At 43.5% G+C, this 23,286-nt stretch overlaps 1 protein-coding gene across 2 annotated transcripts in view; it reads left to right on the top strand.

Moving 5' to 3' along the window:
* Positions 1-23,286, top strand: part of EXOSC8 (exosome component 8) — a 639,075-nt gene that overhangs the window by 68,133 nt on the left and 547,656 nt on the right. The window lies entirely within an intron of this gene.

Raw genomic sequence — 23,286 nt, 5'->3', positions numbered from 1 at the left:
CTGCTATTGCCTGACCACCCCTCTGTTTGAATTATGTTTGGTGTGTGATTTGGGGTGGTATCCACTCACTGGTTCCTGAGGAGGATAAAAAGGATCCCTTCTCCCCTTCCCCATTCATAAGGTCTACAGTTGGATCACCGTACCGGCACTCTGGAAGGCCTGGTGCACTAGGAGGGACTGTAGCTCTGTACCAGCAACGTTTTGATAAACCGAAGAATCAGGTGAAGAAGCACTACCTCTCTATAGTCCAGAAGGAACCTACAACGGTGCTGCTTTCCCCGGATGCGATGGGGACACCTGGTTCACAACACCTGCTTCAAGTCCTCGTCTCCATGAAGCATCTGACCATTCCTGTATCGCCAGACATGGAAACCGGTGCTCTTTCCCTGCCATGACTCTCTGGGCCGAACCGACAGGAATCTTCATCGCAGCACTCAAGGCAAACTCTGTGGTTCCATCTTGCTTACCTAGTAAGCTCCAGAGACCATTCTGCCCCCAATCCTGTGACGGCACAGCCAAAATTGTATTCCTTGTCCATCATCTTTGGCTGACTCCTTACCCGGTGTGCTTTCATCAGCATTTCTCTGTTATCCGTTGTTCATTTGTATCTCACTGAGCTGACTCCCGCCTCAGAAGATTGATTCTGTGTCCGAGGTTAATGTGGAAACCATTAATTCCTGGCACCCATTCATTGCAGCCATCACTCCTGTCACTCCTCTGGCCCTGACCTGGAAATCTTAAAATCTCAAATAATCGTCCTTCCCCCTGGGTCTGGAGGTCCCCTCTTTTTCGGTGTGCCATTTCTGGAGCCCTCGGTGGTTGGTGAAGAACGTGCACAGCACCTGCTTCTGGAAACTGCCAAATGCATCCTGCCGAACTGTTTATCTGGTGCCAGTGTTTTGCTCTTCTGGCCATCTAGCACTGCCAGTTGTCCTTTCCTTTGTTCTTTTTCATTTGTAGACCTTTTCTTCATCATCATGACCTCTGTGAGCTTCTCCCACCAATAGAACTCCAGGAACTGCTCCTTGGTGGCGCTTTTGCACTGCGTTAACGCCCCACCCAAATACTGCCCCTATTCGCAATACTGTTCCTTCTTGGTGTATTGTGAACTTGCCTACTTAACTAAAAAGTATGCACCTACCTTCTACTGCTGGTGCATTTCTTCAGTTAGGACTTTGACTCTCATTCAAAAGTGATACTTATTTACTTGCTACTGTGACAAATCTGACAATGTCGTCACTGTCTCTGGAGGGAAGCTTCCCCTATGTGGCCAGGGAAAGGCAGAGGCTTTCTGACTCTGATCATGGGGTGACTATCTGCAAGAGGACCACATGGGGGACGGCCAACTACACGGAGGTAGGGAACCCATAGTGCGAAATAACATGAAAACACTCATGACACCCTTACACCTGTAAAACATACCTGCAGCATAGAGGAAGAGATCCCAGGGTTTTTCAGCCAAACACCATGTTTGCCTGTCCATCCCCATATAAGTACTGAGATGAGTGAGGCAGAGAGAAGGAGTAACTTTCCTAAAGAGGGATATCCAATGAGGGGACATTGTAACCTGCATTGTCAAAGCCAAAGAAAGCTGAGAGTGACACGGAGGCAATTTAAATATGATTTTCCCTTAACAAGAGACCCTGTGGGAGAAAGTTGTAAACTACATTGCCAGTAGCCAAAAGGTCGCGTAGATAGAAGCCACAGACTGCAGGAGCAAAGGGTAGAGAACTGTAAGATGCATTGTCTGTGGCAAATAGATCAATGTAAGAATCATTGTTCTTTAGTGCAATATATATGTGAAAGAAGCTATAAGCCAATTGTGTTGAAAGTCAGAAGACTAAACCGTGAAGCAATTCTTGGTTTAAATCTTTACATTGAGGATTCAAGTGTGGAAAGTTTCGAATAAGCCTTAGCACAGTGTGCAATTTGTAGCATTAGGAGTTTTATCCTGGCAGGCGAGTAAACCAGGAAAGGGATAAATAGTGGTTAGTCTAGGCAGGTTAGTGGAGCAGGAAGATCATTTGAAGTACTGTGAATGTGGTAGAAGGTTGTGGTGGAAAAGAAGTGGCAATTCCACTACCATGTTTTGATCAACTGCTGTATGCCCATCCTGACTAATCTTTTTAAGTGAACTATCCTGACTGAGGTGTTACTTATAAAGGAGAAATCCGATGTGATAAAAGTGATTGTTCTTCAGAAAAAGAACACTTACATTTGACATTGAATTTTGTGTGAAGTGAAAGTCTTTTGGTTTGACAAGTAGGATTTTGTGGAAACTTTAACAATTGACGTTAAGTGTGTAAAACCCTTTGGAAAATAATAGGGCCACTTTGCCAAGTGAAGGACATATTGAATGAGAAGAACTTTATATTGAAGCTTGAGTGGAACTTGACTAGTGAAAATATTATTTTTCTAAAATTGAACTTTGGTTTGGAAACTCCTGAATTGATCCAGTGGAAGGGGATTCATCCCTGTACACAAGAGATTCGTGTTTATAACCTGCGTTTCAGAATTTGTTATTTTGTGAAGTTTAAACAACCAAAAAACATCCTGTATGATTTTGTTGTATGTATACGTGTGAGAACCAGAATCCTTTGGACATTAGGTCATTTTCCTTTTAGCCTTGGTTTTTTTTAGGTAGGGAAATCCTTGTTAGGCTAGGGAAAGATAGTCGTTTGTCTCATCCTATTAATTTAATAAAATGGCGACTTTATGAGAAAACTATCCCTATGTGTCCGTCTCGCATTCCTGACTTCTCACAAAAGCATGTCTTTCCCTAACTCTAGGCAGGGTTTCACTGCCTCAACAAAACTAACTACGGTCTCTGTCAAGATGTCCAAAGTAAAACATCATCCATCCTATGTCCAAAACCCTACGCTGACCCTCGCACGCTAAACCTATCAAAGTACGAAAGGGCTTAATGTTCTCTAGCTGCCACTTGCAGCTGTAGTTCACAAGTGTGTCAATGAAATAAACAACCAAAAGTTCCAGCATCATTGGAAGGGGATTCCCTTCCCCTAAGTATCTTAGTTCTTTCACAGTTCAGTCTCAAAGTGCCAAGAGGGTGTTTGCTTTCTCTCAGCCTTGCCTCCACTTTCAAATAAATGGTAATGATTTCGTATCAAGAGATTGTCCATTCTTCTCCTTACAACTTCTTCCTTCCAAGGGACTTGTTTCCCGTCCCCTAGGTTTCACACATTCACATGTTTTTTTTTTTTACTTTCTCCTCTGGCTTGTTTGCACAGTTCAGATGTGAGTCTCTTAACTCATGAGCAACAAAAAGCCCTGGTGTACTCTCCTGCCCGGACTTGGTTAAAACTGGACTATTTGAATTTTGGGTGCAAGACCCAGACTCCAATTCGATTGCCTGGTATATTCTCCTGCCAGGACTTTGCCAATATTATGGTTCTCATATGTTCATACTGTTTTCCATTCGAGTATTGGGCCTTTTCCCGCATTTCATTCACATTCTCATGTGTTTGCCAGGTTCCCCCAGCTCCTCTGCTGGGTTCCCCCAGGCTGTCCAATTACTTTAAATTGGCTTGCGGTATGCACCGTCAAGCGCCCTGGTGCCCCAATTTCCATGTGTGGATTCACCGGTATCTCCTGGCTGCTTTGGCGTTCTCTGCGGTCTGTGCGTTGCCCAGTGGTAAGCTTAGTCTTCTATCCAGCACCCCCTATGCTCTCTGGCCCTCTCACTGCAGTAGCTCTCCCAGTAGTGTCTCTTGCTCCTTCCGTGCAGCGGACCTCCATTCTTGGAGCCCCCTCTTCCGACATTGTCATGATTTTACCTGATCTCTGGCCTGCTCTGCGTCGCTCCGTTTCCCAACCGGCCTTGGGTATGGTGCGTCTCCATCTTTCCGGTTTGTTGGGTGTTTTAAAGTTCCCGGCATAAGTCATCTGTTCAGAACAACTAGCCTGCACTGTGTGGTGCTCGATGGGCATGATCTTCATTACTCGGGGCCTCTTCCCCGTCCTGGTAGGCCATTGGAAAGTATGTGTGTCTCTATGGTTTTTAACATAAAGTTCCATATTACATTATGCCATACATAGCTGGGCAGGCAATGACTGGTTACTATTATCTCTCACATGGAGGAGGAGGGTATGACGGGGTCTTCTTCTACTGAGCCATCTTCACCCCACCGAGGTCTGCAGATAGTCACTCCCAGGGTCCAAGTCGGGTAGTTTCTGCCCTTCCCTGGTCACACTGGGGAAGACTTTCCCCATGAAATTAGTGGTTAGTGATGAAGTTAATGAGGACTATTCGTCACATACCCCTCCCCTAATGTTACTGGTTTCTTCTGTGCCTATTGGGAAACGGGAAAGGTAGTCTTCATTCCATTGTTGTACTGTATACTGAAACAATAGGGCTCCATATCTAGAAGCCAGCATATTATTCTGGCATTCGTGTCCTTACGGACTAATTGGATATTCCTCCCTGCAAGATAATACCACAAATATGACGCAACCCTCTTTATGGCTTGGGCCTCAAGCCCAATTGTAGCGTAGTTTCTCTCCCTAGGAAACAAGAATCCGGTGCTCAATGCCATCATATTCTTGGAAGACAACTGCTCCTAAACCAACATTGGGTACATCAGTCTGCAGTATAAATTCTTCTTTGAAATTAGTCATTTTTAACACAGGCTCCCTACATAGAGTTTGCTTGAGGATTTGGGGCCCCATTTTAACTTTTGCGGTTCAGTTTGTATGTCAGGGTAGCTGTTCTAGAAGAAAAGTATGGTATAAACCTTCTATAGTATCCAACCAACCCTAGGAAGGCCCTTGGATCTCTCGTCGTTTTTGATGTTGTAGTGACCTGAACAGCTTTTACCTTTTCTGTTTGAGGTTAAACCAGCCTATTCCCAACAAAAACCTCTAGGTACTTTATTTCTGATTGTGCTAGATAACATTTTCTTGGATTAGCAGTGTGACCTGCTTTCCTCTGGGCTCTTATTTGGTAAAGGTGGTACATATGTTCCTCCCAGGTCCTACCATCAATTACTATAATCATCCAAATAGGCTCCGTCGAAGGGGGAGTTTATCAGTATTCGGTCCATTAGTCACTGAAAAGTAGTGGGGGCACCGCAAAGCCTATATGGGAAAACCGTGAACTGATCTTGTCCCACCGGAGGGAAAAAAAGCTCTTTTCCTTGTCTGCTGGAGTTACAGGGTCCTGCCAATAACTTTGGTGAGGTAGATTGTAGAAAGGCGAGTCCAGCCGATCAATCAGATCATCAGTTCTGAGCATGGGGAAGTTAGACTTTTTACCTTTCTAAAATCTACACAAAATCGCCATGACTGGTGGGGTTTGGCAATAAGAACTATGGGTGAAGACCATGGGCGTTGAGACGGCTCTATTATGTCGGAGGACAATGTTCTCAATCTCTTGCTTGACTATCTCTTTCCTGTCCTTGGGGAATCTATAGGATTTTAGATCTACCACACTTTCACTTGGGGTGATCAAATATAGTGGGGAACCCCTTTCACTCTCCCTGGTTCACTTCAAAAAAAATCTGTAAATTGGTCCATTAGGTATTGAATGTCTCGTTTTTGAGTTTCTGATAAGGTCTTGGGGCATCAGATTATTTTCTCTAGGACCGTCAAATAGAATACTCGCCATGACCAGAGATGTTGATTGGGTTGGGTCCTCCTTCCACTCTTTTAACATGATATATGTGTTTTGATCCGTCTATCAGGCTGAGAAACTCGATAGTTGCTGCTACCTGTCTGTTCTAAAATCTGGTAGGGTCCATGCCATTTAGACAACATTTCATTGTCTGAAATGGGTAATAAAACAAGGACCCTTTGTCTGATTGAAAAGGATCTTATGGTGGATAGACATTTGGTATTCCTGTGCCTTGGCCAAGAGAGCGTATACTATAGATTTTACAGTGGCCATGTGCTCCCATCAGATTTTGGGTCGGTCTGGGAAAGCGGTAACAAAACTTCTACCCTTTCTTCCCATGACTCATTCAACATGTCTAACACATAACAGCGTTTTCTACCATACAGTAACTCAAATGAGTAACTTAGGGAAGACTGGAGAGTCTTGCGGATGGCAGAAAAGGCCCAAGGTATCATTACGCCTACGTTTTTTCCATCTGCCTCAACTAGTTTCCTGAGAGCGCTCTTAAGGGTTTTATTAAAAATACTCGAAGTCCATCAGTTATGGGATGGTACACTGAGGTCCAGAGCGTCAGGATATGAAGGGATTGTTTTATTTCATTCATCCACTTACTCATCCCTGACACATAATGATCTCTCTAGGGAAGCCCACCAAGGTACAAAAAACGGTTTCAAAATGTAGTGGAATGTGTTGTTTCTTTGTGGAAAGGCCTCAGGATATCTAGTAGCATAGTCGAGAACCACCAGGATAAACTGATTGCCCAATTTAGATGGCTCAAGATGACCGCTATATCCGCCCTAATACGAGAAAAAATGTGTCAATAATGGGGAAGGGCTGTAGGGTGCTGGAGCTGGCATTTGGGTACTAGTCTTTTGAAATGGGGCACAGGTGGTAAACAAATTCTTTACCTCACCGTAAACGCCAGGCCGCGCACAGTTCAGGTGTGAGTCTCCTGAGCTATGAACAAAAAAAGGCCTGGTGTACTCTCCTGCCAGGACGTTGTTAAAAATGGACTATTTGTATTTTGGGTGTGGGTCCCAGACTCTCATTCGAATTGCTTGGTATACTCTGCTGCCAGGACTTTGTCAGACTTCTTTATTTTGGTGCAGGTCCCAGACTTGCATTCAAGGGGCTTGATATACTCTCTTGCCTTGACTTTGCCAATGTTGGAACACTTGTATATGTTGGTCTTCTTTTCCATCAGAGTATTTGGCCTTTGCTCGCCTTTCATTCATAACTTCACGTGCTTGCCAGTTTCCCCCTCCCCTGCTTGTGTTCTCCCAGGCTTTGCAATTACTTTAAATTGGCATGTGGTGTACGCCGCAAAGTTCCCAAATCTCCCGGTGTGGACGCAACAGTCTGCTAGCTGCTTCTGCATTTTCTGTGGTCGGCGAGTTGCCCTGCAGTAAGCTTTGTCTTCTGGCCTGCATCGCATGGTCTCCCCGGTCCTCGTACTGCAGTGGCTCTCCCAGTAGAGCGTCTCTTGCTCCATACCTCTGTGCAGCAGACCTCTGGTCTCGGAGCCTCCTCTTCTGACACAGCCGTGATCTCGCCTGTGGTCGGCATCCCTCCGGTTTCGTAACCGGCCTTGGGTATGGTGCGTCTCCATCTTCCCAGTTTATCGGGTGTTTTAAAGTTCCCGGCATTAGCTTGCACTGTGTGGATCTCGGCGGGAGTGCTCTTCATTACTCTGACCCTCTTCCTCGTCCCAGTAGGCCCATAGGAACAAGTATGTGTTTGTTTATGGTTTTTAACAGGATGCTCCAGAATACAATATGCCATACATAGCAAGAAAGGTAATGACTGGTGACTGTTATACCTCACAAGACCGGGAATGGGTATGACAGGTCTTCTAGTGAGCCATCCTCATCCCACTGAGGTTGGTCTTGCCCCCCTCCCCCGTGTGGTCCTCTGCCACCCCCATGGTCAGAGTCTGGTAGTTTCTGCCCTTTCCTGGCCAAATGCGGGAAAGCCTTTCCCTGGCAAGTTATTGACGACTTCAGTAGATTTGTGACAAGGGTTATTCACTCCAATATGGTAACAGATGTGGCATTGCTATTGTTTGATGACCGCGTTAGTAAAGCCTGATACCATTTGCACACTAGGAGCAAATTGCAGAACCACAAAATCTAATTGTCTAGTACAAGCCAATTGTTGCTTTGCTATTGATGCTTCATGATATGATATGGAATTTGTAACACGCTTCTACACAAGTGTTTCAAGGTACGACGAGGCAAGGAGGAAGGACAGAGACAAAAATAATGGGGATTGGCTATCCTCCACCATAATGGTACCCTCATCCCCAGGGGGGAGCATGAACACTCTTCCATCTCGCCTCTCCCTTTGCCTTCTGTTTCAATGAAGAACACCGACACGATTTGTATGTTTGAGCACTGGAGACTTTGGAAAGAGACTCTTGAAACAGAGCTCAATAATTGCAATACTTTTGAGGACTTGAGCGCATGGCTCGCGTCTTTAGATATCTCTACAGAAAAATATCACACGTTCTCCTTTCTCAGAAATAGACATGCAGTCAATGCTCCATTTACGACGGGGTCGCCTAGCATTAAAGTGTCTTGCTCCTCCCAAACTGATTGGCTAGAAGCAGACATTCCGTTCAAGAGCGTGTGGCCTGCGGTTAAAGTCACCTGTTCTATTCAGACAGATTTTCTTCATAAAGAAGCTGGAAATCGTGTTCAACCGATGAGGGCCCCGTGCACTGGTGTCAGGGTTGACCTGTGCCCCCCTCGAAAAGATGCATTATCTTCCCTCTCTCCTTTGGTGAATAAGTCACCACAGAAGCCCAGTTTGGCTCTGTCGGAACCTCCTACTGTGCCTGTGCCAGCACATTGAGCTGGCTATCGGGAGTCTCAGAACGCCAGAACGATGGACCTAAGGACTGTGCATCTTAGGAAATTCTGCATGCCACCTCTGGAGAATGAAGACATCAAGGCCCTTGTGTTGTATAATCAGAATTTTGTTATTTCTAATGTCCCTAGACCAGCTAAGAACGAACCCAGAGACACACTCCGTAATGAAGTCCTTGCCTGGCTACGCGCAAGAACAGGGCCAGGCGTAGTGCGTTCCTCTAATCTGAAACTCTTGCACAGAATTGACTTGGCCAAATGGTATTCCCAAGGGAATAGTGACTGTATCTTGGTGGGATGTGGAGCTGGCACTTTGCCCACATATTTGAAATGTTGTAAATATCTGCCTATGGGCCCCACGAATCTTGAGCTTATTATCTGATGTTGCTTCTCATTTGTAGTAGTAACTTGCTGTACCTTGTTTTAATGGTTTCCTCCACTTTCTTTTCTTTTTTATTTTAAGACCTGCGTTGTGCTACTCAGTCTCCATAATGCCTCTGTATTTATAAATCCCCCCGATGTTTCTCTTTTTTTGGTTGTTACTATGTATTCTGTTATTTATTCTATCTATGTTTGTAAGTTTTTGTGTAGCGCTCTGAGGCCTACGGGTTAGCAGCGCTTTATAAGCATAAAGTCAAAGGTTCTTGTCGTATTGCAAAAGAAAGTTTGAGCTGAAGGAGAATAATCGGAGCGCCATTTGCTTTCAGCTTGTCTATGGCATAGACGAAGCTCAGCTAAATGGGGAGATAACCACGGCTCTGAGGGAAGAGCACGAGGTTTGGATGGCCTTAGGGGAGCTAATTGACCAGCTATATCATTACAAGTTTGAGTCTGCTGAAATAGGTTAAGATTTTCTGTAGAACAGGAAGATTTTAATACAACTGAAATTGTAGAGAGACTGAGTGCCTTGTGCGCCCGAGATTGAACTGAAGGAGCATGAAGGATGGAACGATTGATTGCGAAAGGAACAACCGAGTGATCAGTCCATAAAACACTAAAATGAGTAACGGCCGTAATAAGAGTAGCCGCCGAGAAAATTAAATCCAATCTATTGCCCTGCCTATGGGTTTGACCATTGATCTGATGCAAAATATCAAGTTCATTCATTGATTGTTAAAAAAACTGTCAATCAGAACAGGCCGAACCTTTTAAAGAGTGCAGATTAATATCACTGAGAATAATCCGATCTGAATATCGATGCTTAAGATCAGCTGCAAGGTCTAGGAAAGAAGAACAAAAAGCCAAGTCAGGAGTTGGCAGGCGATATGATGCAAGTAAATAAAGCTTCCATTTGAATGTAATGCGAGAGTGGCAATAAAGCGCACGGCAGAGCTAAAGGAGAACTAACGGCTAGGTCACCACCCTAATGAGTGGAGTCTCTATCAACACACCAAATATTGTAATCTAGGGGAAGAGTTTGGACTAATGCAGGGCCAGAATAATCCTCTAGCCATGTCTCTGTAATGAAACCGAGATCTGGAGATAGTTCACTAAGCAAATCATGGCAATCGAGAGCGTGAGCTGGAATCAAGCGAGCGTTCAGGGGCAAACATCTCACCTTATTAACAGCACACAGTAACAATAGTGAATCTTGAACAGTTGGAACATTGCACATGGCGGGCGGCAGAACTGTATCCAGGGGAGCTAATTGAAGCATAGAAGATCGATATTTGGTACGCACAATAGTCACCATACTTTTTAACACCCATGGCCTGTTTGAGACCCGGATGGACCCAGACGGGCGAAACATCAACGCCCGCAGCACGCATGCTGGGTTCTCCAATTTATATCTGCACATGGTATCGATGTGGGCCAATCCGAGGCAAGCAGGATGGGACTCAAGGACAGACTGAAGAGTCAGCCATGTGTGAAAGACGTCAAAAAACGGGCTGGCAGCACACGCCGGAAATCAGCTCTGGTAGTCCGAGAAGTGAGGTCAGGCACCCTCACCGCAACTAATGCAGAAGATATAAGGAAATAAAATAAAACCAAAATAATAAATTAACATAAAAAATATATAAAACAAAGTGCGTGCGAGCAATGCGAAAACTAACCTGGTTCGTTACAATGAAAAACACAAATAAGGTAAAAACTAAAAGAGATTAAAACCAGTCCTTGGAAGCACCGCAACTGTCCTTATCAAAAGGAATTCATATAGCAGCTGTAATATCTGGCTCACTCTTTGGTCCCCTAGTACTTGCTTGCAACTCCAGGATCAGAGGTTGCAGTGGCTGTGTCAAGGATTGCAAGAAATCCTGAGTTACTTGGTTACTTTGTAAGCCAGCATTGCTGCCACACTGCCACTTTTGTATCTACATCCTGTTTTATTCTTAATGAAAACTACTCTAATGGATTATTGTAAATTGCAATAAAATGTCTCGCACTAAGGAATGTACAACTGCATAGCCCGACAACAAGGTTACAGAACACAAAATGCTTCACAAATATATATTATGGTCCATCAATTAACCAAAGGGACTTTGAACAGTCCATAATGCATTTACAGCAGTTCATAAGAAATTGCAAGTGCAGCCTGAAAGATATGGTGGCACAGCTCGCAGATAAGTGTCACTTAAAGGGGTAGTTTGGTCAGAAATGTTATTGGCCTAATCGATCGCACATGTATTTTAGAGCATACATTGATCATTTAAAAAAAAAAAAATCCAATGCAACTTACCTGAGTTTTTCTCACTTTAACACATGTGAAAACTACGGGTCAGGCACCGCCATCTTGTGCTAATCTTATCTGTTGATCCATCACCCTAAGTTAAAGTGCCCTTGTGGCACTAATTCAGATCAACCGTCCCTAACGCTGACTTCACTAGATGCTCATGATGAGCTCCACCTATTTTAATGACGTTAGTGGGCAGCGTAGCCAAACGTACCCTGTTGTCACCGACGTCATAACGTTATCTACGCAGAACCAGGAACATAAACACACACATTCACAACAGACTCAACACTTTTGTTTCTTTTCACAAATGATCAAAACTGTTAATTTTGAAGAAAACAGTAATGGTCTGGAGTGTAAAAAGTGCTTTTAATTTTGACATGACGCTGAAAAGACGTAATTAAGTCCAGAACAACATGGGTTAACTTTTTCCAATAGAAGTTATAGCTTGCGAACATTGCATGGTTCTCATTTTTTCATTTAACTGTGAAAAATGATCTTCTAATGCTGATTCCGTTCAACGATCGACTAATCCCAGTCTTTGCATTATTCACAGAACTACATATACTAGTGACACGACCAACACAAGGTTCGATTTGCCAAGAAATCTGGTTTATTTCAAAGTATGCTCAGTCGGCCGACTGGGGTCTAACTTCTCACAACGTGTGTACCCAGACCTCGTGAGACGCAAGAGAGCGAGCAACGCTCAAGCAACAATATATAAACATAACCTGCAATCTTTGAAGGCAATTCGAACCTCCCATAATGTATCTTTTAGGCTAGGGTTCGATGATTGACAATCATGACAATTATGACACGTTATGACAAGTCTCCATTCAGTCTAAATATACTTATTCTAGCAACAGTAGCAGAGACAGCAGAGACAGCTTTTTTGTTATTGGGAACATAAAGCTCTTAGTTGAGCAAGGATATCATGTTCGTAAGAGAGAAACATTCCTTAGCACGTTATCTATGTGTTTCTATTCATGAACAAAGTGTCAGACAGTTCTGAGGCAGAAAATACTAGTCTCCGCGAAGGAGTACCGCTAAAAGAATATAATTAATGTTTTAACTGCCTATTGCTACACCGCTTGTAAGACAGGCCGGCACCTGGGCCGCTGATTAGATGCAGTTTCTGCTCGCTTCCAAGGACTTTGTGAGGGAGGAAAACAATGTATTTCTGTATAGTTTGGCATTCCTGTCTGGGTTGGTCTTTCAACATGCAGGCCATGGCCTCGCACCGTGCATGAGCTTGAAACACAGAATACATTTTGCAAAGTGTTTTGACAGAAAGGAAAAAAGCAAATGGCGGATATATCACAAAACGGACGCCCTCTGGTTACATTGACGATTCTGTGTTTGCGATGTTTATCAAATGATGTGATTGCTTTCTGGCCAACATAATATACCTACTCTACATACTATAGGGTCGTTTCTGGACTAACAAACCCTACTTTTGGCTGTAAGCCAAGAGCATCATCCATACATCGCATCTTCATCTGACCGTGTGTCTAATTCTGAACTGTGGATACTACTATAATCGTCATCAGAGATATTAATTGCCATGAATTCCTTGATTGTTTCATTTTCGTGGTGTGCACCTTCATTCAATATGCAAGGAGGTTTTGTTTTGATTGCGTGTACACATTCATTTGTAATTGGGAGCAAAGGATTGGCAGGCATTGTATGCAACAGCAGAACATGAGGATTCCAAATATCGTGACCAAAATTGCAATTAGTTTCCATCCCCATGATGGCAGCAGTTCCCAGAACCATGAACTTATATTCAGATCCAACCACCTGTGGGGACACGAATATCAGAGCTCAGGACATGCAATTTCTTGATTGCTTCAAATATCCTGGGAGAGGAGTCACTTACTAATACACAGCACGCTGACCCCACGATTTTGCATACCCCCCACGATCAGCCAAAATTATGTTGAGGACCATTCTATTCTGAAGTGTCATTAATCTAACTGCTTTCTCTTCCAGTGTCATATCATAGAGTATGTCTGTAGTTCCATTTATTGTTTTTTCTAACAGCCTGGACAATTTCCTTATATTCCATGAATTTATTGCTTGTCCCCAAAATGGTATGAATGACTTTGCTATATCCCCTGCAATCAGTCCTGCAGTATCATCTCACCGTGGCCTAGATCTGGATAGTTTTGATATTTCCGAAGGTTTGGAAAGGAATACACCAGGAAAAAGTATACCTAAATAATAGGTCCCTTCCCAAGTTCTAGCTAACCATGGATAGGCCTGATCTCCACATACAAAATAAACAGGACCTCCTATATATACATTGGTTTCTCTTCTTGCCCAAGTACGGCAGTATTCATGCATCTAATAAATGCTCCTAGAGGATAGGAGCCCTTTTTCCGTAAGCAAAATGGGACAGAACGTGGACTGTGATTAATAGTATAGGAGGGAGGCACAGCATCTTTGTTTCCTACTGGAGCCATGTTAAAAGTGATTAGGGATTTGTAAGGCCTAGAGAGACCATCTACTGGATGTGTTGTTACCATGTTTATTTTGCTTGCGCTTGCAAATATGGAGCAACCCACCGGTTCCAATACCACCCTTTCAGACTCTTCTATATTTGTTCCATCAAACTGACCAGTATCACTTTCGTTCCAGTTTCCATAAAATAATGCTCTCATTGATGCATAACATGCGGTATTAAGTGGCAAAGGCTGTACATACTAACCCATTCCTTTTCCACCATGCTGGGGTAAATGGGAGCAGACCCAACAGTTGGACCTATTCAAGATAGCATGGGTCATATTCATAATCAGAAGCAATGTTTTATTGTCATACCCTTTTCTATGTTTCACTTCTTGTGAGGGGAGAGTGTAAGAAAGCACATGTACTGGGCTGCCCGTAGTAGGAGCATTGGTAGCAGGCAAAAGAAAGTTCAAATGGTGCACAGTTTCCAGATGCCAGAATATTGAGATCAGTGTAATCAAAATGCAAAGCGGTATCATAATTACTAGCATATTTGTTTCCCAAACCAAGTTTTTCTAGGAACATGCTTAGTCTCTATTTCTACAATATCAACCACATTGGTGCAGGAGGGAGCAGGAGTGAGTGTAGGCATTGTCTGTAATGCTTATCTCAGGAAAAGTTTTCAATGTTCGTCGCGGAAAAGCTCTCCACAGCAACACACGTTAACAGCAAAGCGTCCAAATAGCAGCAAAGCATTCAGGCCAGTTCAGGCTAGCCTGCTTAATAAATGACAGCAAGCTGATGTAATTTTGCACAGCGCTCCAAAAAGGCAGGAGCAAGCATCAATTGTGTCGGTACCATATGCCCCCCGCTTGTCCGCACGGGGTCGCACTGGTCCTTCACTTTTCAAAGGTAGCACTGGGAAACCGCTTTACAGAGCTTTCAATTTGATACAGCTCATTCGCTCCATTTCCCTAGGCCTCCGTTTCCCACTTCATCCATGTTGGGAAAAGAGGCAAAACAAACACGCAGATCACTTCTGATTTTGAGAACGTAGATTGTACCATATTGCTCCAGGTACAGTATGATCGATGAACAATGCACTCTCATTTCCAGATGCAGGATCAGTGGCAGCTTGCGATGCAATGAGTGATGATGCGACAGTAGTCGGACAAGGTTGAGGCACCTTTGGCCTTTCGATCTTTGTTGCAATCTCCCCAGGCCCTTTCTCGGGCTTAGGAAGAACCTCTGGCAAAGAACTGGCGATGGTTTCTTTGTGATCAGGTGCAGCTGTATTTCTGTCGACGTCAGGATCAGGCAGCTCTTTCAAAGGAAACAGAATTCTTTTTGTGTGTGTTGCGTGGATCCATGACTTGCGACCATCCACTCAGACTGCAGTCTGTGTAGCCAGGAGCACCTGATAGGGCCCCTTCCATCGCGGTGCGAGTGAAGATGTTCTCTCAAAATCTTTAGTGTCCAGTCGCCAGGCTGCAGACAATGTCCTGTGCCTCCTGCACCTGCTGATGAATCAAACGCAAGTTTTGAGTTAACTGTTTTTAGTAATTAATAAGCAAAGGGTGTTCTATGTCTCAAACGTTTTGGCTGTGGAGCATTCCAAACATTTGCTGGTCCCCCCCATGATTTTTTCATAGGGGGAGATTCCAGTCCTTGCTTGTACAGAGGTTCGCATGCACAACAAAGCTAGCGGCAATGCGTCAGGCCATTTCAAATTACTCCCCTCACAGATCTTACTGATCTTATTTTTCAAGGGACCGTTCTGGCATTCCACCAAACCGGCACGCATTGGGTGTCTGGCCGAATGGAATAGTTTGTCTATTTGCAGACCTGCACAAATTTGTAGTATCAAGGCTGCAATGAAGTACGGACCGTTATCTGACCATATGACACGGGGCAGGCCAAAACGTGAAAAGTACTCTTTTAGCATAACTTTAGCTGTGGACATAGCTGTACAATTTTTCAGGGGATATGCCTCTACCCATTTGCTAAATGCACAGACCACCACGAGGACATATTTGTAGTTTTGGCACCTTTCCATTTCTATGAAATCAAAATGGATGACTTCAAATGGCATAGAGGGGGGGCCAAAACTTCCAACTGGCGTCACTGTTCCCTTTCCAGTGTTATGTTGTAAACAAGTCATGCAGTTCTGAACCATTCTATCAGCAGTTTTTCAAATATGTGGATTCTGCCATACTGTATCTAGATGTTGAATTATTTTCTTAGCACATATGTGTGTTGGACTGTGGGCCATAGTGACCACCGCCGTTACATAGGCATTTGGCAACATCCATCTTTTATTCTTTTTGTCCACCCAACAACCTTCAATGTCTAATTCTGCTGGACCCTTAGACCATGCTTTTATGTCATCTGCAGTGGCTTCTGCTTGCATTTCCTTAACTGTGGCAATTCCATTTTCTACCATGCAGGGTACCCCTTTCATTTTTTCAACGTACATTTTTGTGTGTAAATCAGTGGCAGTTCTTTCGCAATTCTGTCTGCAAATGCGTTTCCCCTTCCAATGTTACATGTTACCTTTTTATGCGCTAATCGTTTGGGAAGCGCAAGTGCAGACAACAGTCTCACTATCAAAGTTCCATGTTGGATTTTTGTTCTGTGTGATGTCAGGAAACCCCTTTCAGCCCATAATCGTCCAAAATTATGTACCACCCCAAATGCATACTGGCTGTCAGTATATATGTTTACAATAAGGTTTGCAGAAATTTCACATGCTCTTGTTAACGCTATTATCTCTGCGGCTTGTGCTGAGTTATATGGGATTCTTTTGATTTCTACAATACTTTTCAGTGTGGTGATGGCATATGCAGCAGTTGATGTACCATCCGGTAATTTAAAACAAGAACCGTCACAAAACAGTTCTCCATCTGGCTCTTTCTGTGGGGTATCTGTTAGATCAATTCTTACTTTCGTCTCTTGTTAAGTAACCATTAAACAATCGTGGGGGAATTCTTTTTCACCCCCTTTTTCATTGGGAGGAGGCATTAACTCCGCCGGATTTAAAGCGCAACCACTCATAATTTGGATATACGGTGCAAAAAGGACAATTTCATACCTTGTTAATCTGGCTGATGTAAGGTGTTGCGTCTGCGTTCTATTTAAAAGAACGTCCACTGCATGGGGCACCATGACGGTTACAGCGTGACCTAAAACCATACCCTCTGTTTGTTTTACTGACGCGGCAGCTGCAGCAACAGCTCGCAAGCAGCTCGGCAAAGTGCATGCAACAGAATCCAACGTGGAAGAGAAGTAGCCGCATGGTCCATTTCTAACAGCCAAAGCACAACCATTGTTTTCATGCACAAATAACTCTTGTCATAATTTGTTGTGCCCAAAACTGGAGCTGTACATAATGCAGCTTTGAGCAGGTCAAATGCTTCTTGACATTCCATGTTCCATGGAAAAGGTAAGGTAACATCCTTCCTTGTCAATGCCACTATTGGTTTCACAATCATTGAGAAATTGGCGATCCACTGCCTACAATATGAAGCCATGCCAATTAAAGCCCTGACTTCTTTCTGCGTATTTGGAATAGGCATATCGGAGATGCTTTCTATCCTTTCTGGTGTCAATCTTCTCCCTCCTTCGAAAGGAGGTAGCCCAAGTAGGTTACTTCCTTTCGACAATACTGGAATTTCTTTAGTGAAGCTTTGTGTCCATGTGCTGCTAAATGTGTTAATAGTGTAACTGTACTTTCCTTACAAATCTCTTCTGTCTGCCGCTATCAATAAATCATCTATGTATTGTAACAAAACACAACCTGCTGGTAGTTCTAGCATATCTAGTTGTTCTTTTAATGCTCTACTGTAAATACTCAGACTTTCAGTGTAACCCTGCGGAATTCGTGTGTATGTAAATGAACGTCCTCCTAGAGTAGAAGCAAATACATATCTGCTATCTGGCTGTACTGGAATGCTGAAAAACACATTCTTCAGATCTACAACACTAAAGTACGATGCAGATGCTGGAATCATAGTCAAAATTGTAGTCACATCCGGGACTAATGGAAATTGCGGATCAACAACTTTATTCAATCCGCGCAGATCAATTATGAAACAGTACGGTATGTCATTACCTCCTTTCTTGTAAACCGAAAGAATCAAACTACCATTTCTTCAATTACGTTTCTTTGAATCAAATCCGACAAAATGCTTTTCAATGCTTTCTCCCTTTCGGCCGAAATTTTATATTGTGGAATACGCAGCAATGTAATTCCTTCTTTCAAAATGTTTTCTCTGGCTCTACTTTATAAACAACCAACATCATTGTCGTTCACTGCCCATATACAAGCCGGCACTTTACTCAATTCAGTTGGTAATGGTTTAGATAAGAATTGTGACACCAGAGTCTTTTGTGGCGATATTGTCAAATACACTCCATCAGCAGAACAATAAATTACTGCATTCAATTTCTTCAGTAAATTTAATCCCAACAAATTTTCACCACAATTTTTCATCAAAAGGAATGGGCAAGACTTGGTGAATGGACCTAGTGTTATAGGTATGGATTGTGATACTGGACTAATTACTGGTGTACCTGAGAACCCTACTGAAAAATTGTTCTGCCCTGACAGTGGTATATCTGGAACCTGCTGATGGTCAATCCTACGTTTTTGTGCACCTGTGTCCACTAGAAAAATGTGTTTCCTATTCCCAACCTTCATTTCTATCTAGGGCCCTTTCTGGTCTACAGGAATAGATACAGGAATAGATACTGGTTCCAACCCCTGTTTCGGGCTGTCCTAGTAAAATAATACATCGTCAGATGTAAAGTCGCCAGTGTAATATGCATTGGACTGATTGTCAAAAACATTTCCATCTCCTGTGCTGTTTCGCTGTTGTTGGTTCTGATTCTGATTCCCCTGGTTGGTCTGAAATTGTGGCGCGCTTTGGTTTCTATTCTTCCCTTGTGTTCCCGGCGACCTCTATTCTGTCTTCTCTGGAAAGTCCCATTTCGATTCTGTATCTGCGGGCACTGTGCTCGCCAATGGCCTTCTTGTCTACAATAGGCACATTGATTAATCCCTATTGGATCACCTTGCATGATGGAAAATTGGGCTCTGGATTGTGCGTTCCCGCCACCTCTATTATTGTTTGCTACTTGCTGCATTAATACTCTTGTTTTCAAATTTCCTTTGTCCCTTATTTCTTTGTCCTTTTCTGCATTCACTCTATTGTCATAATACTTGGCCATGTGTAATACCTCACTTTGTGTTTTTGCTTGCGATGCACTTTGAGATATCATTATTCAATTTTGAATTTTCGGTAACAATCCTCGCACAAACTTATCAACAATCTCTTCCTGGGTTCAATACTCAAGTCTTGACCACTAAAATCTGCAAATACTTCTTCCAATCGATTAAAATAATCAGTCGCGCCTTCATCTTTGCCTTATAAACAAGCAGTCAATTTATCCCAAACTATTCTCTTCTCGGGTACCAAGGTTTTCAATTTCTCTACTATTCACGCCGGTAAAGCCAACAATACTTGCTGCGGTTTTTCTCCAGCCTTTCTCACACCATCTATTCTAATCAAATTCTCCCATGTGTCACCTAACATCGTCGTGTCATTTAAATTTCTAACCTGTTTCCATATGTCTACAGGAAGAATCATGGGAAACAATAAATCAATGTCACTCAACTTAAAAACAGATGAATTTAAAACGGATTCAATTTCTTTATAGAATCCTGATGGGTTTTTCCTAATATCAGGGATCGTCTGCCTGATATCATTTACTTCTTGTCTAGAAAAAGGGACATGTACAAACTGTGCAGTATAATGTGCTTCTATCGTGTGCGCTGCAACCAGTGCAGTGACAGCGACTTCTACTTTCGGGACAAACATGGGAGGCACTTCCCTCATGGGTAATTGCAAACTAGGTGTTTATACATTTGCTCGTTTACCAAGCAATAAAGCTAAATCAAGAGAAAAAGTAGTCATTCCAGTTTCATGCGAAAATGCTCTTTTGTAAATGGTCATTAAATCCGCGGGCAACATGTCCTATTCTTCATATATTAATCTTTCAGATACTTCTGGTTTATACTGACCTAAACGTATCGTGCACTTCAATTGGGGAAATGGCATCTAAAATCCATCTAAGCGCATCTCACGTACATATTCTCATCGCTTCACTAACAGGTTTTAATGGCAGAAAAAATCGCTGCTGGACATATGAACTATGCGGTTTATCTTTTTTCATTATTTCTCTATGCAATTGATCAAGCTTGTTCTTAAACACAAATATTCGGCCTACATGTTATCGTACTTTTGACGGATTATCCCGCAATGTCTGGCTCTTTCTGCCTCGTTCCAGGAACCTCGCCTCGATGCTCTCTGGGCGCTGCTCGTCGATCAGGGATCGGCTGTGTACAGATCTGCAAAGGAGTCTCATCACTTTTACAAGGGCGCCCCGAACACCTTTCGATCACGGCTCGACGGCTTCATCCTCGACTTGTTTTTGCCTTCTTAAAAAACGTATACGATGGAGCAAAAGGGGGAGGGTCCCTATTCGGGCACCATATTTGCTAGGCCATAAAGACCCTGCATATGTAAACTAAGGCACAATAACCATATACGAGTGACACGACAGACCCGAGGTTCGATATGCCAAGAAATCTCGCAACGTGTGTACCCAGACCTCGTGAGACGCAAGAGAGCGAGCAATGCTCAAGCAACAATATATATACATAACATGCAATCTTTGAAAGCAATTCAAACTGCCCATAATGTATCTTTTAGGCTAGGGTTTGGTGATTGACAATCATGACAATTATGACCCGTTATGACAAGTCTCCATTCAGTCAAAATATACTTATTCTAGCAACAATACCAGAGACAGCTTTTTTGTTATTGAGAACATATAGCTCTTAGTTCAGCAAGGATATCATGTTTGTAGGAGAGAAACATTCCTTAGCACGTTATCTATGTGTTTCTATTCATGAACCAAGGGTCAGACAGTTCTGAGGCAGAAAATACCAGTCTCTGCGAAGGAGTACCGCTAAAAGAATTTAATTCATGTTGTAACTGCCTATTGCTACAGTGCTTATTAGACAGGCCGGCACCTGGGCCGCTTATTAGATGCAGTTTCGGCTCGCCTCCAAGGACTTTGTGAGGGAGGAAAACAATGTATTTCTGTATCGTTTGGCATTCCTGTCTGGGTTGGTCTTTCAACATGCAGGCCGTGGCCTCGCACCGTGCATGAGCTTGAAACATAGAATACATTTTGCAAAGCGTTTTGACAGAAAGGAAAAAAACAAATGGCGGATATTCCACAAAATGGACGCCCTCTGGTTACATTGACGATTCTGTGTTTGCGATGTTTATCACATGATGCGATTGGTTTCTGGCCAACATAATATACTATACATACTATAGGGTTGTTTCTGGACTAACAACATGGCGTTCCATTACAGAGAAGAAATTGGTGGTTTAAATTTCAAATGTAACACTTTCACATCTGCACGCTTTCAGAACCTATAGGCTTGCCATGTTGCTTCTTATTGCTGCAACCGCAAAAGGACAGATTGTTGTCTGGCGATCGTCCCAGATAATGGTTATCACAGATGCGTTGTTGATGATTATTGTCCAATTACGGTTGAAGAAGCCATCTACCGGTAAACTGTACCCATGACAGGCACACATCGGTATAATATAACTTTGTAAAATCAAGAATGCAAAAATATATTTCAGTACCCAATTTATATTTGTATATACACAGTACGTATATATGTTGGCTATCAATTTAAGTTACAATTAACAGTTTTTATGTCTATTATTTGGTCAAATTGAACATTCATCCGTCACAATTTTAATCATGTAGCATACAGCACACTTGCCATCCTCACTTGCATAAATATTATTTAAAACGTTGCTTACTGTGTCTTTTGTTTCCATTCTCCCTATGTGACGGATGACCAACCGATTCGAAAGACAGATCTCAGTAATAGAACCTTAACTTTCCTACATTGGCTTTCAATATAGTGAATCTTATCAATTCTGTGTGGATGTTCGATACATTTTGTCCTTTATGATATAATTTATTTATATAGTGCCTATACACAATGTGTTTCAAAGCGCTTCAAGGCAAGGGAGGGAACAAGTGAAAATACAATGACATTCTTACAGGCCAGGAACAGTAAGGAAGTGAAATTAACTATCGTACTCAGCCTGACGAAATTTCAGACAGTGCAAGAGCTAAGACCTAGATAAGGAAGGGAGGGGGAGAGTGGGAAGGAAATGGACATGCGACAACCATACTAGGCCAGATGACATTTCAGGTAGAGCCGGAGAAAAACAAAAGGTGAGGGAGAGGGGTGCAGAAAGGGAAGGGGAGGAACAAAACAAGCGACTATCGTTCTAGGCCTGACGACATTTCAGATAGTGCTGGAGAGGGCTGGGGGTCCGGGGGGCACAAGACAGACGAGGTTGCTATCATACTAGGTCCAGAAACATTTCTCTGCCTCTGGCTTCTCATTTCATCTAAAAAACTCAGGACATCCTGTCCTACCTCTCTTCCTCTCCCCCACCTCCCTCTACTCCCTGCTTGTCCTCTGGCTTTCCCCTGTTCTCCCCAGACGAGGTTTCTAGACAAGTCCGATCTATGAAAGTCTCATCAAAAAAGGTTCATCCCTGCTCCTCCAAAACCATCAAGGACCACATTGACTCCCTGGCTCCTGCTCTGGCCGACTTCTGCAACCACTCCTTCGCCACTGGAGTCTTCCCATCCCCCTGAAGCACTCCCTTGTGCACCCTCTTAAGAAACCCTCTGCTGGCCCGTCCTGCCCAGCTAATTATTGACCAATCTCCATCACTCCCTTCCTGGGCAAACTCCTGGAAAAGCTGGCCATCTCTTAGCTTAATCTTCACACTGAATCTGTTGGTTGTCTTCATGACCGTCAGTCTGGCTTCAGAGCTGCCAGAAGCACAGAAACTGCTCTCCTGAACATCCGTGAAGACCTGCTCTCAAACCTTGATTCCAACACCCCCTGTGTCCTCATCTTACTTGATCTCTCTTCTGCCTTTGCCACGGTCAACCATGCCATCCTGCTCAACCGTCTCCGTGATAACCTGGGTATCACTGGTCAGGCCCTGGCGTCGTGGCTGACTTCTTTCCTCTCTGATCGACCCTACCAGGTCCAACTTGGGTCCTTCCTCTCCTCTATCTCTACATGTGGTGTCCCCCAGGGGTCTAACCTATCTCCCTGGCTGTTCAACCAATACCTGGCACTTCTTGCCCCCCGCATTGCCACTCTCTGCCCCAACTTTCAGTGCTATGCGGGTGACACTCGGCTAATTTTCAGGCTCCCTTCAGCCACCTCTTCTCCTTCTCTCATCTCCGGCTGTTTGTCTGCTATCCAGGAGTGGTGTGTCACCAATGATCTCTGCCTTAATGCCAGTAAGACCGAGATTCTCCTAATCGGCACACCCGCTCCCTCCTTTCCTGTCACTCTCTCGCCGGTCTCTCTTGGCCCTCTTCCTGTTCCCACCTGCGAGGCTAAAAACCTTGGGGTCATCTTCGACTCCAGACTCTCCTTCTCTCCTCACATCTCTGACGTCTCTAAGAAGTCACACTATCAGCTGCACCTCCTCAGAGGTATTCTTACTTTCATCTCCTTCCCCAGAAGCTCACTGTCTCCA

Source organism: Ambystoma mexicanum, chromosome 7q (genome assembly GCF_040938575.1).
Source record: "Ambystoma mexicanum isolate Mex_15411 chromosome 7q, UKY_AmexF1_1, whole genome shotgun sequence".
NCBI lineage: Eukaryota > Metazoa > Chordata > Amphibia > Caudata > Ambystomatidae > Ambystoma > Ambystoma mexicanum.
Note: the sequence above shows the minus strand (reverse complement) of the source record. Positions and strands in the feature narration are given on the sequence as shown.